This window comes from Triticum aestivum, chromosome 4B (assembly GCF_018294505.1).
Source record: "Triticum aestivum cultivar Chinese Spring chromosome 4B, IWGSC CS RefSeq v2.1, whole genome shotgun sequence".
NCBI lineage: Eukaryota > Viridiplantae > Streptophyta > Magnoliopsida > Poales > Poaceae > Triticum > Triticum aestivum.
Window position 1 is genome coordinate 624,937,628 of NC_057804.1, and position 6,266 is coordinate 624,943,893.

Consider the following 6,266-nt stretch of genomic DNA (forward strand, 5'->3'; position numbering starts at 1 on the left):
TCATATAACAACGATAATATTGCATGACTTAATAAGTAAAAATAAATAACAGAAAACCGATCGGGTGTCTGGAGCGACGCCAAGAAAGGTAAATAAATAAAATGCATGCCGCAGTCGGGCGTCTAAGCGACACCACATAAAGGGCTTTAAAAGAAATACCACAGTCGGACGTCTGAGCGACATCACAGACAGGGCCTATAACAAAAGTAAATAACAGGTATGCCACCGTCGGACGTCTGAGCGACATCACAGACAGGGCCTATAACAAAAGTAAATAACAGGTATGCCACCGTCGGACGTCTGGGCGACATCGCAGACAGGGCTAGTATAAATGTAAATAACAAGATTAGTCCATCCACAAGAATAATCTTTTAACCGGATTTATCACACATAAATCCCACCGGAGTTTTTTCACTGAGGCTGATACCTGACAAGATAAGATGAATACAGTACTTGAACAAAGTACAAGATAATTGAAAGATTTTTGAGACTCTGCAGAGTTTGGATGAACTGACCACAGCCAACGGATTTCCGTAGTCATGAAGGACTAGTTCCGTTTACGGTATTTCAGTAGAAACACATTTAACTAGTACACACCCATTTCACCTCACGATGCCAGGAATCACCCTGGACAACGTCCAAGAAAAACTTTGAGACGGGGAGGCCACAACCTCGAATAGCATGGGATCAAATTTCTATACGCGTGCTCTAAGGGGTGCCCCCCTCTCGGTCCCAACCGGAAACACCCATGCCCCCTGACCGGATGACGGGCTTTAATCCAGGGCCATGGAACCCTCATCCCGGCCTCTCTATTTGGTGTGTACCAGGAAAATGATTTGCAACTTACTATGCCATATTCCTTTCGCAAAACATGTGACAGTATAGGAAGGAATGAATGGAAATGTGATTTGTTTCACGATGACACGGAAGTCAAATAATCTGGCATAAGACTGGCATGTCACAACACTGCCATCTTACCCATCCTCATGCCAACACATGGCTATGCAAATATGTATCCACCAACATAATGCCTTCCGAAACTTACTTTCCGCTTATGCGCATGAAATATAACATTCAAGTAATGTTCATAAACATGCCATGACTAAACTAAAATGCAAACATGCAACAACACTCATCATATCAATAGTTCAAACATGCTTTCCTGGTTTGGAGTAGTCGGAGTTTAACTGTGTGAAGTTTGCAGCTCCGTCACCTCCTCCGGTATCTACGGTATAAGAAAAAAAATACGCACGCAACATAAATACCGTGAGTGTACAGAAAAGTGTTCCAAATATTTTTCAAATAAATATGACAAAAAACTAGACAGAAAAACAAAGATGACAGAAAAGGAATCAATCAAAAACCATTTTCTGTTTAAAAGTTATAAGAGTTTTGGTCCAAGGACCCATCTGTAATGAAACAGAAAGTTTCCAGGGGGCTCTGTGGAAAAGTCCAGGATAACGTTTCGTTTAAAAGAAACGGCTGTGAGGCTGACAGGCGGGCTCCACCTGTCGGGTTTGAAATTTCAAACGGAGAAACAGAGCACGACGGCGCCCGAGGGGTGCGGTGGTCGCCGGCGGCGATCCACGGCGAGGCAAGGTGATCGGGGGTTACCTTCGAGATCAGTGCACCGTTCCGCATCTGTGGGTGGTGGTGGTGGTCGCCGGCGAGCAATATGTCGATGGTGGCCCTTGCTCCGGCGGACGGCGGTTCGGGCAGTCGTGGATCTCGCCGGAGGGAGCTGCGGGGATTAAATGGGAGTGGGGGTTAGTCTCCTAGTTGCTCGAGAGGGTTGCTGACGAAGTTAGGGCATCGGAGAAGGCCTCACCGGAGCGAATCGAGGTGGAAGCCGAGGCGGAACGGGGCGGCCGGAGTCAGGGAAGAAGGGTCCCTCGAGGCTCTCCCAATGGCTAGGCGGGGTCTAGTGAGGTGGTGGAGTCGTGCGGGGGCGAGAGCAGGCTCGGGGGTGCTATATATAGCCGGCCCGAGTCGGTTGACGTGAACGGATAAGTCCGGCGAGTTGATTACGGCGGCGCTGTGGCTGGACGGTCGGCTTAGGAGCTTGAGCATCGCCTAGGTGGAGTAGTGGTGCCATTTTAGGGTCCAGCTCAGCACGGGAGGAAGGTTTACGGCCTGCCCTCGATGGAACGGCCGCACGGCCCGTCGACGGCAGAGAGCACGCTCTGCGCGTGCCAAGCCACGGCGATGGTGCTGCATGCGTGCGCTGGCAAGGAGATGGCCACGCGGAGCCACCAGGAGGTTTGGGCGGCGCCAAATGGCGTTGAGCCGCCGTTTTGCTTCCTGTCGGCCGTTACGGTGGTTCTGCCGCCGCAAAGCACGCCGGCGCAGGCGGGCCAGGGCGCCACCGACGCCAGGAAGGCGCCAAGCGCGCGTGTGGAACTCCGGACAAGCAGGCCAGGCTACGAGCATCGAGCCAGCGCACAGTGGGCATGTGACTGAAGTTCTGTCGGAGAAACGACACTGGACTTTCTGAATTTACTGAAAATGAACAGAAACAGTGCATGCCAAGTGTTCGACAGAATGATTCTGGCATCTAGGGATTTTTCCTTGAGCTGATTTTTGGTGGAGTGGTCTCTCATTGCAACTAGAGGTTGCCTGAATTTTGGTGGAATTTTTTGAGAGGTGTAGATATGAATTTCACCAAATTTGGCAAATCTGGTCCAAACTTGCAGTGAGTGAAATTTGAAATATTTGAAAAGGAGAAGAGTGGATCAAGATGGTTCTGGGTTGTGGGTACAAAGGACTATCCAGGGGTGTTGAGTTGAGGTCAAAAATCAAAAGCATTAGGGTACTTGCTTTGCAAATCACCTAGGCTCAAAAGAAAAGACAGAAATTATTTTGGGAGGGGAAATAATTGGAATAAAACCCAAAAATGGATTTTATTAGTTTGGACAGAATGTTTGGGTTGTACCAAAGTGGGAGGAGGGGTTTTTGGGGGAGTTTTACCATAGGAGGCATGGTAAACCAGAGTGGATCAAAAATCAAATGAAAGACCAAAACTCAAAAGGGTTTTCTTTTTTAAAAGAAACTAAATTCAAGAAAAAAGATTTTTGAGAGGGCAAACTTAGAAGATGGTTTTTAGGAAGGGTTTAAATGACCTTCTTTCAAACCAAGCAAGGCTCTTTCTGAAAACAAAAATCACCAAATTTTTGGAGTGTCACAGGGATGAGGTTTTGTACCAGTAGCTATGTGTTTGATCTTTCTCTCTCATGATCTATATCCTGGGCTTTGTTAACATAGTCGGTTCATATGAGGTTTCTCCCCTCTATACTATTGTTATGATGAATTGAATCTTTACCATTCAAAGTTTTGTCTTGTCGGATTGAATATTCGGAGAATATAACACATGATATATGTCTTGCAATATGAATACTTGAGGTGACAATGAGGTATCCTATTGATTCACTTGATATGTGTTATGGCATTCAACTCGCGGATTCCCGCGGTGATATTGGGGTAATCTATGCATAGGGGTTGATGCACGTTTTTTATTATCTTTTCTCCGACGGAAACTTTGGGGTCTCTTTATAGTTCTTTGTGTGGATTGAGTATTATGAATATGAATTTGCTTTGGTGTTATTCTAGTATGAACTCTAGGATAGATCGAACGGAAAAAATAGCTTTGTGTTATTTTAGTACGAACTATTGAATAGATCGAACAGAAAGAATAGCTTTGACACTACTAGGAAAATGCTTATAGATAGAAGTTTACCAGTAGCGCCTATTTATGACCTTACGCTACTGGTATTGACCAGTAGCGCTGTGTAGAAAACACGCTACTACTACTAAATAACAGCAGCGTTTGTTAGCTTGGGTCGCGCTGCTGTTACATGGGCCAGGAAAAAACGGTAGCCCACTTACCTGTAGCGTTTGTTTCGAACGGGCGCTACAGCTGGTGGGCTTAGCAGTAGCACCGACCTCTACCCAGCGTGTAACACCCACGATGCGGCTATATCTCCCACGTGTCGAAGCACGACTTAGAGGCATAACCGCATGGTGGTTTTGTCGCAAGGAGGGTCATCTTCACACAATCCCATGTAATGAACAAGAATGGGATAAAGAGTTGGCTTACAATCGCCACTTCACACAATGAACATATAATTCATACATCATTCAGAGTACACACATAGTCCGACTACGGACGAAGCCAAAAGAAAAGAAGATAACCCAACTGTTAGATCCCCGATCGTCCCAACTGGGCTCCACTACTGATCATCAAGAAACAAAACATAGTAACGACCAAGGTCCTCATCAAACTCCCATATAAGCTCGGTTGCATCACCTGCACTGGTATCATCGGGACCTGCAACTGTTGTGGTAGTATCTGGTGAGTCACAAGGACTCAGCAATCTCAAAACCCGCGAGATCAAGACTATTTAAGCTTATGGGTAGGAAGTGGTAATGAGGTGGAGTTGCAGCAAGCACTAAGCAAATATGGTGGCTAACATACGCAAATAAGAGCGAGAAGAGAAGCAACGGAACGGTCGAGAAGCTAGAAGTGATCAAGAAGTGATCCTGAAACTACTTACGCACAATCATAACACAAAGACCGTGTTCACTTCCCGGACTCCGCTGAAAAGAGACCATCACGGCTACACATGCGGTTGATGCGTTTTAATTAAGTCAAGTGCCAAGTTCTCTACAACCGGATATTAACAAATTCCCATCTGCCACATAACTGCGGGCACGACTCTCGAAAGTTTATACCCTGCAGGGGTGTCCCAACTTAGCCCATCACAAGCTCTCATGGTCAACGAAGGATATTCCTTCTCCCAGCAAGACCCGATCAGTCTCGGAATCCCGGTTACAAGACATTTCAACAATGGTAAAACAAAACCAGCAAGACCGCCCGATGTGCCAACAAATCCCGATAGGAGTCGCATGTATCACGTTCTCAGGGCACACCGGATGAGCCAGACGTCGGGTTGGCATAGACCCTGGTTGCCCAGGGGGCGCAGGACATCGCTCGGTTCGGACCAACACTCGGAGGAGCACTGGCCCGGGGGGGCTAAAATAAAGATGACCCTCAGGAGGGTGACTCCCTAGGGAAAAAATATAGGTCCTGGGTAGGTAAATGGAAAACCAAAGTTGGGCCTTGCTGGAGGAGTTTTATTCAAAGCGAACTGTCAAGGGGGTCCCATAAATCACCCAACCGCATAAGGAACGCAAAATCAAGGAACATAACACCGGTATGACGGAAACTAGGGCGGCAAGAGTGGAACAAAACACCAGTCATAAGGCCCAGTCTTCCACCCTTTACCAAGTATATAGATGCATTAATTAAATAAGAGATATTGTGATATCCCAACATAGTCCTGTCCATCATGGAGCAATCTTCAACTTCACCTGCAACTAACAATGCTATAAGAGGGGCTGAGCAAAGCGATAACATAGCCAAGCAATGGTTTGCTAGGAAGGGTGAACAAGGTTAGAGGCTCACATGGCAATATGGGAGGCATGATATGACAAGTGGTAGGTAGCATGACATAGCGATAACGAACAACTAAGCAAAGATAGAAGTGATATCGAGGGTAATGGTCATCTTGCCTGAAATCCCGCTAGGAAGAAGAACGAGTCCATGAACAAGACAAACAGACGTAGTCGAACGAATCCTCACAACTCCGGAACGAAACTGAAGCTAACGATAGAAGCAAACCGGAAAGAAGCAAACAACATGGTAAACCAACAAGCATAAGCATGGCATGATGCACAAACAAGTATGATGCATGTCCGGTGTAATAAGGCATGGCATGGCAAAGTGCACAAACAAAACTACAAGTTAAGTGGAGCTCAATATGCAACGAGTTGCATATTGACGAAACACCACATTTAATTATTAAGTTAACTCTCGTTTATGTATATACCCAACAATATTAAATGTTGTTAAACATGACAAGAGGTGAAGCATAATTAAACTAACATTTAAGCAAGTTTAAATGAGGCCGGAAACAAGAAACAACAATTCCTGTAAATCCCCACATGTCAATTAGCAATTTAATGCAACAACAATTTTAAGCATTTAAATGTTGTTATCATGATGCGGATGACGTATGCAAGTTATATGCAATTTTTATGAACATGTAGACATGAGCATGTTATGAAGCATTTGTCACCGTGATGGAAAGAAAGGATGCCACGACAACGACAATGAAAATGGTGCCACGACAACATTCCGATGACCCGATAACTCAAGGAGATACCGGTGCAAAAGGAAGTGTGACGTGAGCGAGTCATGCAAGATGGTG